This window comes from Cibotium barometz, chromosome 9 (genome assembly GCF_041138505.1).
Source record: "Cibotium barometz isolate CiBa-2024 chromosome 9, ASM4113850v1, whole genome shotgun sequence".
NCBI lineage: Eukaryota > Viridiplantae > Streptophyta > Polypodiopsida > Cyatheales > Cibotiaceae > Cibotium > Cibotium barometz.
The window spans coordinates 8,582,012-8,602,008 of record NC_141054.1 but is presented as its reverse complement, the minus strand read 5'-3'; the positions used below and the strand labels follow the sequence as shown (position 1 = coordinate 8,602,008).

The 19,997-nt window shown below is 44.3% G+C and overlaps 1 pseudogene across 1 annotated transcript; it reads left to right on the top strand.

Moving 5' to 3' along the window:
* Nucleotides 1-6,282: 6,282 nt before the first annotated feature.
* Nucleotides 6,283-8,792, top strand: LOC147635232 (putative galacturonosyltransferase-like 7 pseudogene; annotated as a pseudogene). The gene is made up of 2 exons (XR_015266618.1): nucleotides 6,283-6,418; nucleotides 6,689-8,792. The product of XR_015266618.1 is annotated as a putative galacturonosyltransferase-like 7 pseudogene (transcript).
* The last annotated feature ends 11,205 nt before the right edge of the window (nucleotides 8,793-19,997 follow it).

The window sequence follows — 19,997 nt, the reverse complement described above, 5'->3', positions numbered from 1 at the left end:
ACAAACCTTTTTTTTTAAAGGAGGAGGAGGAGAAACACACGCACAAACCTTTTCTTTCACCCTTTTGTGGAGGGAGGGGGGAGGGGGTGGGCCAAAATTTGGGGAGAGAAAGGTTGCCTCGTTATCCACCCGGCTATTGTCACTTTAAAGCTAGTGTAAAGCTTTATTTAGGTTAGAAATTTAGTATGGTTTAGTAGTGCCCTCATCAATGGTGTTTAGTATTTACAATACAATAAAAATTACCTTGCAATGTACTTCATTTAACCCATGAATTCACATGCACAATAAACATGCACTAGAAGTAGTAATAACGGTTACAAAATAAATCATTTAGCCCCAAGAATAAGAGCTTTGTCAAGCTCATGTGAAGTTTGCAAAAATGGGGCAATGTTTTTTAAAGAAACATGTCAACTAAATTTGAATATAAGTATTGTGTGAACTTCACTTTGGTTTAGAAAACTTGGAAGTAGACAACATTATGGGGAAAAGGTTGCCTTGTCCATATAAGTTAACACTTTCACAAACCTGAATCAAATTTTTTTATTTATTTAGACCATCACTTCAACTTTGCTTAAGACCAAACAACTGAAGTGATCATGTAAACTTTCTTCTTCTTTCTTCTGATTTATATGTGTATGTAAAAACTTTCTTCTTCTTTCTTTTGATTTATATATGTATGTATGAATCAAATAATTTTTCTGATTTAGACTATCTCTTCAACTTTTCTTAAGACGAAACACGCTCAAATGATCATGTAAATTTTCTTCTTCTTTTATTTGATTTGTATGTATGTTTCCTCTATAAAGATTTATAATATATATGTACATTTCCTCTATAAATTTATAACCTATCAAGGGAAGGAGGAGTTTATTATTACTTAGAGAAAGAGAGAAAGTTTTAAGATTAAAATCTAATTGGCTCTGTTTTTTTACAAGAAAAGGAGATTAAATTATGGTGAGCTAGTCTAAGAAGACAAAAAAGAGGAGGAGGGCAAGGAAGAGGAGGAGGGGGAGAAGGAAAAGAAGAAGAAAACTAAGAAGAAGAGGAGGAGGAAGTTATGTGGTGTTAATGGCCTTCAATAAAAGTGAGCATGCTTTTTTAAAACATTATTAAATGTTAAAGATTAAAACAAAACCATTCAATATAAGAGAAAAACACACTTTAAAGATCTCTACCACCTAAACACGACATATCATGACTTTTTGATCTAACGAGCTAAGCGATGGATGGCTAGTATTGTTGCCCACCATAAGTTGTAGGCAAGGGTGCCACCTTAACCTTGTTCGAGGACTTGTGGAGAATGGGTTGCCAACATCCATGACGAAGGAGCAACCCTAACAGTCAACACCTTGCAAGAAGGGCTAAAGGCAAATCAAGGGCAGGCAAACATCATCTACGGAGCATCATCAAATCACGAGTGTCTAACCTTTGACCAATCACATGGCCCCAAAAGCTTATGCAAAGAGTAACAATGGCAATCTAGCCTGAAAAACTCAAAAGCCAGCAATTATGTCAAAATCAAACATTTTTTGCAAAAGTAGTTTCTCAAGTCTTTTCAAAGGAACCTCCCCCACCCATGTGCCATGGTTTGATGGAGGGCAAGTCTCGTGTGTCAAAAAATGCTGGCTTTTGCATGGCAATGTTGAGTAGATCATTTTAAATCAACAAAAGCAGTTGTAGAATCACTCCAAGTGGACTATAATTACTTGTTCCCCCCTTCAAGCAGCAGATGGTGACGCACAAGCTGGAGGAAATATACGTGTTTCCTCCATTTTGCTATGATCATCGTTTGGAGGTTTCTTCTTGATCACCATGGCTCACTGAATTGTGGGCATGATCTCGCTCATGGATTCACAACTCACTCGTGATGGATGGGGATGGGGATGGGGATGGCATAGGCCATGTGCCCATTGGGTTGAGTTTGGTCGAGCTCGAACCCCAAAAGGGATGGCCGGGGCCAGGTGTGGAGCGTGGTCGCCGCCCGTTGAGGGGAGGCGGAGCCTCGGGAGGTTCCTGATTCCCCAAAGGCTGGCCAGGCCCTGACACACGGCAGGTGGAAGGGTGACCAGCAGACAGGCTGGCGCAGCAGGTGGCAGAGGACGGCTGGAGCTGTCTCGCTGGCGTCCGTAGCTCCACAAAGCCCACGGCCCGCAAATGCCGTACACGTGAATTCTATATATTTTCTTTGACATAACACCTTTTTTATTTCTTAAAAATTTACCACCTTCTTTTCGTGACCCTTTCTCTCATAAAAAGGTGCCCAATCATAGAGATGAGGAGGTTGGTATCCAACGCAATTGCCTCTTCTAACTAAGAGCGGTGTCATGCGCAAGACTTTCAAGTAAAAATAATTGTACCTCCTTCCTTCATTGGTTAGTTCACCGCCACGTCTCGTTGAAAATAGCCGAACTTATCAAGTGTTTCAAGTACTACCCAATGAAAGATGAGCATTTCATCTTTTTTCACCACACACCTATTCTATGCGAGGCAGAAGAGGTGGCTTTCTCGCGGGCAGGCTTGATTTTGGACGGGCGTCATGCATGTTTTTGGGTTGTTTTGAACGTAAAGAACTCATGTTAAGTCGTCAAAAAATACACGTAAACTGTGGAAAACTTGCAGTTTCTTCCTAGCCCTTCTCGTCAAATTTGACAGTCAACCTTGCTCATGACCATGTTAAACACGTTAACTACTCATTTACGAGACGGTTGCATTAATGCATTCTCATAAATGTCACAACCAAGTTTTGAAGGTTAAAATCTAACACTGCCACATTTGGTCCTCATGGCTCAATTAATACATTTGGTTGAGTAAACTTTGTAGTCTCAAGCCACGACCCTTTAAAAAAGAACCCAGTCGGCAATCACCGTATAATTACAAAACCTAAAAGAGCACACACCTTTCGTATATTAAGCCTCCACCCATCAAGAAGCAACATCAATGCATTCACTCAATAGTGCAAGATTTCATAATACGATAGATTGAGAGTAGAGTTGTGGTAACCCTAGTGGTAATGGAAGGCCTTGGGACCCTTCCATGCAATTCTCTAGCTCCAAATCCAACAGTGGTATCAGAGCGGGCTTTCATCCTGGGCATTGGGAGATCTGTAGCAATGCATGTGGATGAGTATAACATTCTGTATGGTGGTGGCCACTAGAAGGAATCTTCACCCCTCCTCTTGTTGAGCTGTGGTAGAAGCATAGGGTGATATCCTGTAGGTGTAATTGATAGCATCCGTTGCATGCATATGGTCTAGAGGAGCAACTAACATTTTGTTGGCCCATGTATGCCATCTACACTATCGGCAAGTTTCCCTTCCAGGGGGGGTTACGGCATCTTCACCACTCCTCTAGTTGACACGTGGCAGAAGCCTAAGCTAATATCCCATAAGTGCAGTTAATAGCTTTCATGGAGCAATAAGGGCATGTCATCCCTATGCACCCCCTTTTGGGGGATGTCTAGGCTTCATGGGCGGCTTCTAGAAGTAAGCCAAAATTACACTAAGGTGTCACAAAACAATTGCACTGAAGTCGGCTTTGCCTGCACTGCTTCTCCCTCTCACCTTACCTTCCTATTGGATTGATAAGGTTTACCACTCTCCAAATTACATTTGCAGATCAGCTTAAAAAAAGAAATACATATATGGCTTTAGCATCTTGGTAATTAGAAGGGCCGCCGGGGGGGGGGGGGGGGATATAAATTTGCCTCTCCATCAAAGTATTTTATTGTAAAACATTATGATGCCCTTGGTCCCTCCACTGATTAGCTCCTTGAGCTTTAAAATTCTAATGGTTTGGATGTAAGAAAGTTGGGCTTAAGGTCATTATTTGACTCATTTAGATGTAAGAAAGTTGGGCCTAAGGTAGTTGTTTAACTCAATAAAGGCAAGCTTTCATGTGTGAAGACTTTTCACCCTTCCATCACTTTCTAATGTTCGCATGTATTTACTTCTTCATTTAAGCTCTACCATTTAGGTATTGAGATCATAAAATGAGTACCATTTGGGATAAGTTAATCAATGTAGGGATCCACACCCACTTTTCCCTTAAAAAAGAGAATCGAGACCTAGCAGTCTTGCTTTGCTAGATATCGATCCTCCACCCTCATATTGTAATGTATGGGTATACTTTAGCTCATGCATGTAAGGACCACATTATGAGGACTAGTCATAATTGACTACCTCACAAGCTCCCACTCTTGTAACATGAGATAGTGGCGTAAGGAGGCAAGATGGTTTGTCCAACTTAGCAAGGTTTGGCATATTACCAAGTAGGCTAGCTGCTTGTGTGGACCGATATAGATGCCCCCCTCTCCTATTGCAGTAACTTGGTCATGTATGTAAGTTTCCCATTATGAGAGTAGCCATGGTTGAATAGCTTGGACTCTCATCACTGCCACAATATATAGAGGATGATGGTTTATAGACAAAATCAAGAAGGTTCAACACATTGCCAAATAGGATACATGCTTGAGTGGATATATATCTTCATGTCACTCGTTACATGGGGTTGGGAACTTTACTCTAGGACACCTTGTACTTGCGTTGTGAGGCCTAAATGTGTGCCTTGATGGCTATGAATGGGCTTAAAACATGCATCATAATTGTAAGTTCTTTATGACTTTTAGTGGTGGATGTGGAACAGCTTTATGGACCCAATCAACACCTATCAGACCATGGAGGATCTCCATGATGAAACAAGGTCGACATAGACTATTTATAGAATCATAATTCATATGTTAGTTGTCCACCTTCACTGTCTACTCCACCCTAGCTTCCTCTAGCATCCTCCATCTTAACAATTATAGATTAACCAACAAAGCTCCTTTTACCATAGGAAAAACTTGTTAATTGCAAGTTCTTTATGACTTTTATTATTGGCTAGTGGTGGTGGATGTGGAACAGTCTTATTAACCCAATCAACACCCACCAAACCATGGAGAATTCATAATGAAAGATGGTCTACATAGACTATTTATAGAGTCAGAATCCACATGTTAGTTGTCCACCTTCACTATCTACTCCACCATAGCTTCATCTAGCATCCTCCATCTCAACAATTTAGATTAACCAACAAAGCTCCTTTTACCAAAGCACAAATTTGTGGAGATTATGTCGATTTGTTATATTAGGATTATTAGTAATACAATATTTTTCTTTATCTCCCTTATCGTGCACAAAGGGAGTAGGGCCTTAGTTCTTATGAGCATTGTCTCACACAGACAATGTGTTGTATCCTCTCACATGTTCTTAGTTTTTGTGGTCAATATCAAGGAATAGTACTAGGTTGTTCGAAGGAAATCACTCTATTGCACACTCATGCTCTGGGCTACATGTTACATTGGGAATCATGGGGAAGCAAAATCTAAAGCCATGGTTGTAACAATAATGACATTTTTTGGAGCATCCAACCTATCAAGCTTAAAAGGAAGATATCTATTATCAAGTAGGCTTGTGTTGAATCAGGGTGGCTATCCAAGCACATGCAACTAGGTCTAAGGGCCTACCGTGACATTGGATGCAAGCCACCCTCTATTCATCCGAATGTTGGACTGGCAAAGCACGAACACATTGGTTTTCCCTATCATGTTTAAAATCCTATGTGGTGCTCTGATGAAGCCTTGTCTACCAGCGTCCATTTGCAAATCCCACCTCCTCATTGCTTTTTATGAGCTGAGAGAGCTTTTGCAATGGTTTAGTGTGGGAGGTTATTCTGGGTCAAAAGTCTCTCAACTTCTAATACTCGAAATTGTGTTAGGGATTCTCGCATGCATCGTAACAAAGTGCAAATTGGAGTCGAGGTGGTGATGGCCAGTGGTATCCCATGTGTGAACGAATTCAAGCTGAAGTGGCATAATATGTATTACATGGCATCGTTGGAGTCACGTCGAGAGGGGGAAAAGAAAAACGTTCACCATCCTCCTCCATTATTCTCTGTCTGTTTCACTTGTGTTTCTCGCAGGCCCTGCAGCGGCTCCATCGCCATAGCCAGAGGGCGCAGGTCCAGAGAGAGAGAGAGAGAGAGAGAGGGAGGGGAGGAAGGGCACACAGTACCCTTCCTTTGCCCGCAAAACAGAAAGACAAAGGGCCGGACTCATCTTCATCAGTACCATTATCTTCCTCTGCATCATCATCATAGATCTCGTCTGCAGCGCCAGCAAGCTTTCTCCCCCTTTCCCCGCCCTTCCCTTTCTCTCCATCTCTTTCCTGCAATGACGCATCGCATCTTCGCTTGCCAATGCCCCAAGCATTGCTTGTAATGATCCAAAAACCTTGCTGCATTCTCAATCTTCCCCCCTTCCAAACGGCCATCGCCATTTCTTCGCTTTCCTTCGTCATCATAACCCTCATGAGTTTCCCCACTCAGCGATTTTGGGTTGTCTGTGTACAACATCGGGGCTTCTTCTGAATGCTGTCTGTGCGGTAAGCGATTCTCATTTGCTTCATCTCCCGCAGAGCTCTCATGCTCCTTCACCATGTCTGTTCGTGGTGTAGCTCATCATAGTTGTCCCGTCCCCTTGTCTGTGTGACTGTTCTCTCTCTCACTCTCTCTTAAGTTCTGTCATCTTCATTCCGCTTTCACGTGTTATTGAGCGTTTCTACCTGCTTCTGCAAGCCTTAACATTCACGGAGTTACCGTAGCCTGTTTCACCGAACTGTCTTCTCATCTTTCCTTGTCTTGACCGCTTGCAGACTTTTTCTTTTACAGCCTTCATATTTATGTGATGAAAGGCAGACCACAGGCTCCCCAGGACCACAATTTCTGAAGCTGATGGCGGTGGTGATCCTGCAGGCTGCGAGAACACAGTTTTCTGTCTGTCTTTGTCCACAGTGTGTCTAGGTTTGTTCGGTTTTCAGCCAAACCATTGGGCACCTCAGCTTGAATGCAGAAGGCGGGCCGCATTGTTCATGGGTAAGGGAGCGAGCGACGCCGAGGCCACAGTCAGCCGTTGCCCCTGTTTTCTTCCTGCAGCAGATGTCTGTGAAGCAAGAACAGCAGGGCAGTTTACGCTGTGGCTTAATTCTGAAGACTGCCGGAATTTGGAATGCGGCAGAGATGGAATGGTGGGAGAAGCTGCACAGAGAAAGCCTGTAGCGGTTGCAGACTTCAAAGATCTTGTCCTTCTTCTCTTCATTCTGTTAAGCTCTCGCTTCTGCAACTTCCCAGGGCCAGACAAGATCGCAGCAAGGCACATCCATCCTCTTTTTAAAGGCAATTCTGAGAGAGTGCTATGGTCGGTTAGGGCATGGGGGGCGGTCTCTGCAGCTTTGCTTCTGATTCTACTCTTCCCTTGTCTACATCCCAGGGCACCAGCAGAGGTGACAGACTATGGTTTCAGCAGCAAGTTTGATAGGACTTCACAGAGAGGCTTGTCGAGCCTGGGAATCAAGTCTACAAGAGCAGTTACTCCTTTTTCATCGCACGGATTTCCCGGAATACTTTCTTTTCAGGAAGCCCCTTCTTTTCGCAACGGGATACGCTGTTCCTTCCCCAGCGAGGACGCGTATGTATGCGATCCATCATCTGTGCACATCGCCATGACTCTGGACGGAGCTTACCTTCGAGGTTCCATGGCGGCTGTCTTCTCCATTCTTCAGCATGCCACTTGCCCAGAAAATGTGGTCTTTCACTTCCTTGTCACCGAGAACGACAGCCAGTTTCGATCCCTAATGCGCTCCACTTTCCCTTTCTTGAAGTTCAAAATCTACCACTTTGAGAAAAACCTGGTCAGGGATCGCATCTCCTCTTCCGTCCGGCAGGCGCTAGAGCAACCTCTAAATTATGCCCGCAACTACATGGCAGACATGCTGGAGCCTTGTGTTGGGAGAGTCATCTACCTAGACTCCGATCTGGTTGTAGTGGATGACATCTCCAAGCTCTGGGCAACCAGGCTAGGGTCACACACAGTCGCTGCACCGGAGTACTGCCACGCCAATTTCTCCAAGTACTTTTCGTCTTCTTTCTGGGGGGATGCAAACCTTGCCAGCACATTCCTTGGAAGAAAGCCTTGCTATTTCAACACAGGTGTGATGGTTATTGACCTAGTCAAATGGCGTCGGCAGAATTGTACCAAGAAGATTGAGCAGTGGATGGAAGTGCAGAAAGAACGCCGGATCTACGAGCTGGGTTCTTTACCACCGTTCTTGTTGGTGTTTGCGGGCTCTGTGGAGCCAGTAGAGCACCGATGGAACCAACATGGCTTGGGTGGAGATAATGTGAAAGGGAGTTGCCGACCTCTACATCCAGGGCCTGTGAGTCTGCTTCATTGGAGCGGGGAAGGAAAACCATGGTCTCGGCTGGATTCACGGCATCCTTGTCCCCTGGACAGCTTATGGGCGCCCTTTGATCTATATGTGAACTCATCCTACTGACAGAGCTGTATCCTTTGGGGTCAAACAGGTTCGGGGAAACTCAATTCATCAGTTTAGTGCTCTATGACGCTCCCAGGAACTTGTAAACCCCTGCAGAAAGAGTCTGATCTACTGGCCTCTCTGGTTCTACCTGGCTCTGCCAATCTCAGGCTTTTGGGGCGCCTATATCGCCTTGAGATCGTGTCTAGCAGCCTATGGTTGAGCTCAACTCCCAGGCAGAAGACTATACGTTTGCCTGGAATGGTTTCACATTCTTAGCATGAATTTGTTGTGGAGAAAGTTGATTTCATTTGCCAGCTCAATCTGAAGAAAGCCTTTGTAGATAGCCAATTTTGAAATAAGTGTTGTAACATTATTTATTGAGCTGGAATTCTGATTGCCTTGCCGCCATCTCTTTGAGGCTATTTTGATATTGTTTTTCTTTTCATTCTGATTACCTCGCAGCAGTGTGTTTCTAAACTTTTAGTTTACCAAGTTGTGCTTTGAAGATTGCTTTGCATGGTGCATCAGCCGCTGCCATCTGACAGAAGCTTCTCTGTAGAAGCATTAATATTTATCCTGGTTTCCAACACACAGCAGTTGTCTTATGCGGATGCTGGCAAATATTTTTTGGCCATATCCAGTTGAATGGATTGATTTGTGTCCTTTTCCTCGAAGGCATGGCTCAGAAGTCTCTGCTATTTGACAGGTAGAGTTTTTTCTTTGCTGCATCATTGGTATGCTTCCTACTCTTGCTCTTTAGGTATGCTTTATCATGGTATGCTTCCTACTTCTAGATATAAATTTGAGTGTGAAGTATTACGCTGCTCTATGTCACACATCAGTTAAATGTCTCCATAAAGATGCATGTTGGCAAGTAGCATTACATTTGCAGTAATGGGATTCTTGGCCTTCTCAGCATAGTTGTCAAACTTGGCGTTGCAAGGTCCCAAGCCATGCCAGCCGTGTTGAGATGTTTGCATCCACTTGCTCTTCTGAATGTGGTTGACAACAGCATTGGAAGCTTTGGTTGGAAAGGCCACATTGGTTAGAATGCTATCTTGTTAAATTTGGTCTTAGAAAAATATGTCCTACCTAGTAGCCAATGAAGAGATTGTTCATCAACTTGATCCTTCTCACACATGTATGCTTGTCTATGGAACACAGCTGACCGTACAACACCACCATGACATGATGTGATGCGTTTTCATTTTCAGTTTTTGCTGTTTTTAAAATGTCTTGGGCATTACTGCATTCTGGTGGGATGTTTTGACAACTATCTCTTCTAAAGAGCCATCGGGCACAGCAAGACTGCTTGTCGTAAGTGACTAAAGTCTTAACAAAGGCCCCCATAATAGGACCCTTTTCTTACCAGCTTAATTTCTGGATTCCCCCTTCAGTAAAGTGGGTCATTTCAGGTTGTTCAAGCCTCACTCGCTTACTCAACTTGGTTTTAATCATTTTCTCCTGTGGAGACTTGTTTATTACAGTGGTTAAAAATGTCATTACTAACTGGAGCAAACTAATTGCTTAATAACGCAAATAGAGAACAATACTGTATCACTGATGCGATACAGTAGATGGCAGAGCTGCGTGCTCCTATGAAGAGAGCTTTGATGGCTTATTTGGAACTATTAAGACAGAGGCTATATTCGAATAGAAGCTAGGGAGTAAACTCACAACAACTTCGATAATCGTGCTAGCCGTGTCTCTATATATGTATGAATATGCGCGCGCGGGGTGGGGGAGCATGGCTAGACGACATATTGCCTGTGGTCATAGTGAGTACCACTGTTTATGGTGTAGAGTTGGTCCATAAAGAACCAGCAACTGCAATGTAGCTATCCCATCTCCCAGGACCATCTGGGCTCATCTTGGGCCCTGTTCGGGCTGGGCACTGGGCAGTCCAAGAGTAAAGTCTACTCACTCCATGTGTGGACCGTTATGGGATATCGGTCCACTCTAGCATGAGCCTATTTGGCAACCTGCTAAGTCTAATTGAAGCCGTATCTGAACTGTTTGGCCTTCTAGGCCACCATCTTGTGTGTATACAGGGATGCCGGGTGCTTGTACTGCTCAACCATGCCTACTACTCATAATGTGGGCCATACAAACATATGAGCTAGCGGATGCCCAGGTATTACAATATGAGGGAGGAGCATTAATATTTACCACCCTCTTATTACCATCCGAAGGTGAACTATCTTTGTTTTGAATGCCGGGTTGATGAAGATGTTGCTTTATTTGGCCCTTGTTAAGAGCCCTTGTAAAGATGTCTCAACTTCTCTAATCATGATAAGCTCGTGCGAAAAGTGCTACTGAATCTCAATGTGTTTGTTAGCAGAAAACGTAAGATATTGAGCAATTGCCATGTCATGTGCATGCACATGGACATGCTAATCCCAAGGCTAATCTCTGAAGGGCAGCAGATAAACAGACAATTTAGGGCATAAGCAGGGCACATGAGGACGCCAGAAGGGTTCCCCATGGATTAGGACGTGGTCGGCTAAGTGTGCAAGCCATTCTGGGCTGGTCAGCAGTATTTATGGATTTTATGTCCATTGAAGCTGGCCGACAGCATGAGAAGGTGTCTAAGTGCCTATATAAGGCTCAGTCAAGAATTGTTTTCAGCATTAGACACTTTAACAAGTGGTCGGTCAGAGTAGCATAGATTAGTGTTTTGTTGCTACCTTTTGGGCATGCCTAGGGCTGCCAAGAGATGTACCCTTTTTGTACTTGAGAATATATTGAAAATACAGCTCTCTCTCTCTCTCTCTCTCTCTCTCTCTCTCCTCTCCGTCTCTTATTTGCGATTTGCATCAAGATGTTCCTATGAAAGGTGCTTAGGGCTAAAAGAAGACACTGAGCTTTCGTGAATGTGACATTGGTTTCAGAGCTTCAGGCTGATTCTGAGATATTTGTTGCCCATGTCCCACCCACCTTATTGCATCAGGCATGGATAAAGCCATCGCCCGTGTTTGGATCTTTTGGTGGTGTGGTGATTTAGGTTCAGCAATGCGAAGCACTGATGGTGTCCCAGATGAAGGTGCGAAGTCCAAGGAGAGTAACACATGACATGGAAGAAGTTCCCAAGAGGTTGGTTGGTGGTATTCCACAAGACCCAAGGGGAATGGCAGCCTTGTGAGTCGGATGGCACTTGGGGCATACCAAGAAAGGCTTTTAGGAAAGGGATGATCATCCAAGGGGTGGGGTGAGGATGCCAGACGGGACAAGGCTTGAAGGGCCAGAGGACAAGTGGAATAGATGCAGATATCTACACGAGACTTTGGAGTGGAATTAGAGACCTAAGGCAAGGTTTTTAGTGAAAAGGTTGCCAGGAAGGGAAAGATGATAGTTATGAGAGACCATATGTGGAGGCAGAGGATGATAACAGTCATCCAAGGTTAGGAGATGGAATATCGTCATCAAGTTTAGCAGAAGGGGATGTCATGTGTATGCACATGGACATGCTAATCCCAAGGCTGAGCCTTGAAGGGCAGCAGTTAAAGACCATTTAAGGCATGAGCAGGGCACAGGAGGACACTAGAAGGGATCCCATTTATTAGGATTTGGTCGGCTAAGTGTGTAAGCCATTCTAGGTAGGTCGGCAACATTTAGGGATTTTATGTCCATTAAAGCTGGCCGACAGTAGTCCACAGCATGAGTACGTCTCCAAGTGCCTATATAAGGCTCAACCAAGAATTGCTTTCAGCATCTGACACCTTAACAAGTGTTGGGTCACAGTAGCATAGATCAGGGTTTTGTTGCTACCTTTTGGGCATGCCTAGGGCTGCCAAGATATGTACCCTTTTTGTACTTTATGAATATACGAAAAATTCAGCTCTCTCTCTCTCCTTTTCTCTTCATCTCTTCTTTGCGTTTTGCGTTATTCTCCCTCCTCCTCGATGATGTTTGGACCCCTTCAGGCTGAAAGAAGACAGATCTTTCGTGAATGTGACATTGGTATTAGAGCTTTAGGCTGATTCTGAGATATTGTTGCTAGCCATGTCCCACCCACCCTTACTGCATCGTGCATGGATGAAACTATCGTCCGCGTCTTGATCTTTTGGTGGTGTGGTGACAAGGCAACATTGTACCAGCTTCAGGTTCAACAATGCTAAGCACTGATGGTGTCCCATATGACGGTGCACAAGCCAAGGAGAGTAACACAAGACATGGAAGAAGTTCCCAGGAGGTTGATTGGTGGTGTTCCACAAGACCCAAGGGGAATGGCAACCCATATGAGTCGGATGCCACTTTGGGCATATCAAGAAAGGCTTTCAGGAAAACGGTTCCAAGGGATGATGATCAAATCATCCAAGGGGTGGAGTGAGGATGGCAAACTCGATACTTAGGAAAAGAAGACCAAAGAAAGTGTTCAGGGATAGGACAAGTGAAAAAGATGCACATATCTACACCAGACTTTGGAGTAGAATTAGAGACCTAAGGCAAGGTTGTGAAAAGGTTGCCAGGAAGGGAAAGATGACAGGTATGGGAGACCATATGTGGAGACAGGGGATGATGGGCAGGTCGGCAACATTTATGGATTTTATGTCCATTGACGTTGGCCGATAGCAGTCGGCCAACATGAGTAGGTGTCCAAGTGCCTATATAATGCTCAACCAAGAATTGTTTTCAACATCTGACACCTTAACAAGTGTTGGGTCATAGTAGCATAGATTAGGGTTTTGTTGCTACCTTTTTGGGCTTGCCTAGGGCTGTGTAGAGGTTGATCGTCATAATGCGCAACAGAGCCTTCTTTATGTCCATGAGTTTATGCAATTCCACTTTGAGAGAGAGAGAGAGAGAGAGAGAGAGAGAGAGAGAGAGAGTCGAGACAGTATTGGCTCCCAATTACCCCCACCGAAGCCCCCCCTCCCCCCCGGCAAGCAGGAGTATTTGCTTATATTTCTTTGGGAAACTTTGAACAATGAATATGAATGATGACTGAGGAGTGCCAAACGCAAGAATGAAGTAGACCGAACGCAGGCTGAACCAGATGTTGTCGAAGCTTCTTTGAATAGCTCTTCAATGACCACTATGCAAGCCCAAAACTGAGTTATGCACATATGCTGGCTGAATGCTGAGAACAATCTCTTTGTGGAGGCCTTGGGCTCACAAGCAAGTGCTAAATGCTAAGTGTGGGTGCAAGAAGCCCGAGGCTTTAGGCACACAGGATTGCTTGAGAACTTCTGTAGATTGATTTGATGATTGATGGTTTTTGTTGAGAACTAGGTGCCTGCTTTTATATGGACATATGCTGCTGGTCAGCCCGTTTCTATTGTTGTCGATCTATTTTTATGGACAAAAATTGCCTTTTTAACAGCATTAAATGCTGTGCAGCATTCCATTGTTGTCCCTTATGCTTGGCGAACTGGCAGGTGTGCTGGCCGACTTGATGTTTGTAGGCATCTTATGGTGTCGGCTTGCTGTTGAAGGTGGTCGACTGGACACCTAGTCATCGTATGGGATTGGCTATGCTACCTATCTTGCCTCATGAGCATGGGTTGGCCTTTGGCTAACCCATAGGCATGCTTCACGTACAACTACTTGACTTCTAGATGCTTGCTAATGCAAAGACTAAATTGAGGTGTTGGCCTCTACATCAATCTATCTAATGGATTCTCCAAGTGGGTAAGAGGACTGACACATGCAGACTCTCTATGGCAGTTGAGACTGACCTATGTAGCTCGTGCCTGACATGTCCCGGATTGGGGTTCACAATGGGGTCACGGCATATGACAAATATTCCCAAAAATGTAAATCCTACTGTATGAATGTTGCACTGATATAGAGCAAGTGTGTCACATAGCACTCCAATGCAGGGTGCATTTGACATTCCCTCCTCCTTTGCTTGGTGGCAGGTTCATCGCTTCCAAGTAGATGGCGGGTACTCTAGAAAGAACTCTTCGTCCAACTAGACTGTGTTATGGATATCTCGGTCTCGGAACTTTGTGTAGAATTGTCTTTGTCTTTGATCGGATCCATGCTTTCATCTGTGGAGGAGAATCTGTTTTCTTAGTTGCTTGGGCTTCGTCTACCACGGTTGGTTATTGCTCATCTGCAATATCATGCAAAGTTGGACCAATGTATGGCTTCAACCAAGAAACATGGAAAACATTATGCATAGCCTTGCATCTCCGGAGGTTTGACAGAAACTCAATAGGAAGGGCTTTGTGTGAATATATGCTTTTATGTGTGTGTGTGTGTGTGTGTTTGGAGTGCGTGTGTGAGAGCATATCTTGATACAGTGTTCTACACCCACTATTGGTCATTGATGACGTTAGTGGGGATATCGTAGTATCTAGTCCATACTAGGCATAATGGAGTTGATAGTTATAAGTCTTGTGGGTTGACTACCATGAGTATATAACATGCACGTTCCTAAAAGGTGAATTTGGGCATGTTCCTAGATTCCTCTAGGTATATAATTCAGCCGTATTAGCGAACATGCAGATTTCACATTGTGAATTTTTCGTCCGATTTGCGGCCAGTTGATATTGTGCTTAGTCTTTCTATCTTTAGCAGTGCATTTGCCCTATCAACTACTTATTTGCTGTACTAATTATTTCGATTTGCTACTTCCGTTAGTGATAGGCTTCATTATGGCTGAGTTTGCCTTGCATCTCCGGAGGTTTGACAGAAACTCAGTACAAAGGCCTTTGTGTGAATATATGCTCTTATGTGTGTGTGTGTGTGTGGAGTGCGTGTGTGAGAGCATATCTTGATATAGAGTTCTACACCCACTATTGGACACTGATGACGTTAGTGGGGATGTCGTAGTATCTAGTCCATACTATGCATATTTGCTCAAACAACAAAACTGATGTCTGGCCTAGTATTGGCTTTTGCCTAATCTCAATCCCCAAATGATAATGTGTAAGCTGAAGTTCGGTCATCTCAAAGTTTGCATCAAGCGTCGGTTGTGTCTGTAAGATCGTTTTGGTGCATAGAAAACAATGACCATATACATGTCCTACTCACAAAAGACATACAACTTTGTACATAATGGCTGTAAAAATAGACTAATATACTCACAAAGTAAGCATCAATCTGCTGGTATTATGTATTTTTGGAATCAGAAACTACAAATCTTGGTGGGTGCTCCACATATACCTCCTTCATGAGGTTCTCGTTGACGAATGCAGATTTCACACTCATTTTAGACATACAACCCATTATGGTTGCCAAGGTAAGGACGGTACATACTGAAACAATCTGGTTGTGGAAGCAAAACTCGTCTTGAAGTAGAATCCTTCAATATGTGGAAATTCTTAAGCAGCTAGTCATGCTGTGTACTTAATAACATTTGCATTTTGCTCTTTGGTGCTTATAACCTTGCATTTTGAAGAGCGATTATGATATGCAAATTGTGGTTTTTGAGGATGAAGTCATCTTGTTCTTGTTCAGTTGCTACTCTCTTGTAGGGTGATGGACTCTTGAGTTTGAGTATATGTGAGAGAAGAGCATAATTCACAAGATTCTTTTGAGCCTTGTTGTGCTTCTCTATCCTTCTATATCTGCGCAAATATCTTGAGGTGCATCCTCTAGCTGAAGGTTTCACTCTATCTAGAAGTTCCTATACCACTTAGAAAATGTCCTCTTTTGTGACACAACATGCTTTGGGTCTTGGTCTTCAAAATCCATATCCATAGGAAATGGTATGGTATGTTCTCTATTGGAATCGGGATGCTAGGAACCGTGCCGAATGTCGAGGTTGTGTTGCTTTGGTGATTTTCTTGTTGCATAATGAAGAAGAGGGAAGCTTCACCTTTCGATGTGACCATTCTTGGAATACCACATCTTGGCTCACTATGATCTTCTTTGCCAAGGGACCATGGAGCCGATATTCCATTTTAGAACCGAAGAATGTCACGTGCACTCTCTCCGGAGTGTGATGTGGACATGCTTCTACCCATAGGCTAGTTTAGAGGTCGAGTACGTGGCTAGATTCACGTGTTTGTAAGGGCTATTGCACGAGAACATTGTAATATAGTCCAAGCGCTCAATGAGCTGTCAAGTGTGAACAAAGTTTGGGTTATGGTGTCATATTAATTCATTGATCAGTTAGTCATCATTGAGTCATTGAGAGCTCGGGAGCAGTGCTACCATTTAGCCTCTTCTCTCTACTTAGCATTGTATATACTTCATGTTAGTAATACATGGTTGATTAGGTCATCCCTCTCTATTGTGTATTAAGCATGAAGAAGAAGAATAGTTTGTTGCATGGGTTTAAGTCTCTGATTAGACACTAACTGCAATCAATCAATCATAAACATGCTTTTACAAGCTCCCATGTTACATTGGTATAAGAGCGTCAAGTTTTTGAAGAAAGGTTGCAATTTTTCTCTCTCATACGGACGTGGAGATCCATCGCGAAGAACTCTATCTTCACTACCCCCCATAGCAAGACTGGTTGACCAAGGTTAGTGGGGAGGGGGAGGGACACAACTCAGCCTCACCATTGACTCAGCCATTCTCCTTGATTGGCTCATTTCCCTTGCCTTTGTAGGTGAGCCCGCTCCACTCACACATTGCATGCGGTTCTCTGTGCGTGGGACCAACCTAGACCATAGGCACTTGGCGTTGCTTTCGAGCCCCCCCTCCCAAACCAACCCAATGTAAACGGTAGGTGAGAAGAGTCCTCCTGAACGAGCCTAGAAGCGATCGCCACTGAGGACAAGATTCTCCACTTACTGCATACAGCAACTATGACGACTCTCCCTCGCATACCTCACCGGAAACTTACTCTATTCGAGCGTGTGGCATAATGCAAGGAAGCACCTTGGGTGTGTGCCCAACCTGCGAAATGAAAAAAGCTAAGACATGCACACTTGTGTCTCCTTCACACTCATCCTCTGGTCTTCAAGAAGCCTCCTCAGATTGCTCTAATGGTGCTGAGGAAGCTGCCTCCTCAGACAACTCCTCCAAGGTTCTTGGACATTCTTCGCGATTTGCTCAGAGAAGTCACACTTTAAACATCGACCGACCGGTTACTTGGCTCGGAACTCCTCTTGAGAGAGTCATGTTCACGACACTCCCCCACGAGAACTGTTGCTATTCTCCATGGCCTTAACAGCTCCTCCTTTAGGAGTCTCCTTGCCCTTTTACTGCTGGACTGTCTGCCGAGTCCTAGGCTTGGGACACTCCTACGTCTTGAGGGTTGTGAGCTTTTTGGGGATGAATTGAAACCGTCCTTGCACACTGATGTTCGTGCACATCAACCCCATGACCTTTTTTGTGAGCCACGTCTAAAAGGTCATGGGGCTGATGTGCACGAACATCAGTGTGCAAGGACGGTTTCAATTCATCCACAGAAAGCTAAACTTGCACCTACCGTTGAGCGCTCCTTGGGAGCATGAGTAGAAGCCTCTAGAAACGTGCTAGGTAGTCGGTAACTTGCTCACCCTGCTTCTGGAAAGGTGCGATGGGATCACGGGGAGATGCGAGGGGGTCACTGAATATAAAAGAGTGGGCTTGTAAGGCATGACTGGCCCACTAATGGCTGGCTTCTCAGCCCAACCTGGTGCTTGTTGCTGGTTTGCTGGCATGAAAGACATTTAATCTGCCTCAATGTAATGCTAGTGATCTAACGCAAGTGTTAACAGAGATGATTACTGTTTTCTATTAAATCTCTGAGCAAACTCTACGTATAAACTGTGTCAAAGTGACTCAAGACTGAAAACTGAAGTGTAAACCTAACAACCAATTTCTGACTGAACCCAACTTACACAAAACCTGTGTTTGGATATGAAGGGTGGCTGATGAAGGAGAAACTTGCTGCTGAATTTGTAGCTCTTTGCTGTACCTCCAGGCTGCTCAGAATAAAGATGTGAGGGCTGAAGCCTCGAGGCAAGAATGAGGAATAACGGGAGGCCAGATCTGGGCCAGCCAGACAGCAGGCAGCCAAATGTGAACAGGGACCTGTACATGGTCAGCAACCAGAAGGGAGGGCCCCTGCCTCCTAATAAAAGGGCACCCCAACCCGGAGCCATTTGGGTTGCCCACCCACCCATGTGAAGACTGGCCACATGGCAGACCACCAAATGGCAGAGGTGTCAGTCTTCCGCACTAGGAGTGTAACTGTCCTCAGCTGTACAACTTCCAAACAATTACTGCACAAAAGAACTGACTCACTCAAGTTTGCTCTGACCCAAGGTTCGAGAAGCATGATGAAGCTTTTGATCGTGTTATGAAGCTAAGTTCGAACAGTTTTCCCTTGTATTGTCAGGTCAAGAACGTGCAAAAGTGTCCCCTGATAAAATTACCGTGTGTTGAAGTACTTTCCATCGGTCAAGAAACACCTGATGAAGTACTGATCACTGATGAAAATTCCATGTATAAGCACAGGCTGAGAAACCTCTGGCTTATACTCCCCTCCAAAAGTCACTGAAGTGCATCTGTTGAGATATTACCAAAATCCTCTTTGCAAAATCCAAAGCTGTTTTGTCGATGAAAGAGTCAAAAAGAATCTTTGATTGGAACCTGTACCCACTTGCACTTCCTCAGCTATACATGCTCAAATCAACATTGTGACTCCCTTCCCTCCCTATGGCACACTCCTGTGGAACATACGGAAATAAATTCTTACAGAAGCTGAAATTGCAGCTATTGCCTTATTAGCTTCTGCAATCAAATATGTCTCCGCTTGTGGTGCATGCACACGGCTAACATCTCCTAAAGAAGCCTCTAACTATAGTGGCTTTCAAAACTCTTCCTCACCCACGCGGCTGGAAATCTTGTTGTTCTGCACCGGTACTCCATTTGCTGCACCAACTCATGCATATGCTGGAGCTTGGCATGTGGTTTTCTGGCAGATATTTACTCGGCTCTTGGGATATCCCGTAGAACACACTCCAGCTTGATGGAATCCTGCAATCTTGGTGTTCAACTAACCTGAAAAAGGGAAAGAGCAAGGACGTTCGCACATGTATCTCCTCCATGATCATCATCCTTTGCTTTTGAAGTAGCTGCCACTTGAACAACTACTTGTTTATTGGACAATCTTTTGCAATTTGTTGAGTGGAGTAACACTTGAAACATTCCCCTGCTAGCAGCTTGCAACTTTGAGAGAGTTGTGGCTTTGACATCCCCTCACTAGAATCGTTTGTGCCCTGAGTGGCCATAACAACTCCTTCAGATGTATCCTTGTTCTTTTATGGCTGCTGTTGTATCCTGTGGTTGGGACTTTCTGGAGTCTGGAGTGTCCTTTCCTCACAAGCCACCTTCGAGAGACTCTTGAGCCATCCACAAACCTGTCAACCTGCTCCTTCGGCTTGCTGGCTTGTAGGGCATGAGCAACAATTTCCAAGAAAGAACCAGCAGTCGGTTACCTCCTTACATTTCCACAATCCATGCCAGTAGTCATATATGGTGAACTCCTGAAGGAGGACCGCCCTACAATAGTGATCCCAAGTCTAGATGGCATGACGCTACTCATACCAAAAAGTACGTCTCTTGCCAATGCTGTCCGGATGAGATGAAGTTGGAAAACATAAGGACCACTTGCTCTGGCGAATGTGGCAGACATCTCTCTAGCTCAATCAGGAAATGCCTATACCCATCCACCTTCCAAGTTCCCATTGTATTTGGGGGGCTTAAGCAGCCCCAACAGATGGGACTGCCTTATATGGCATACGAGTTGCACCCC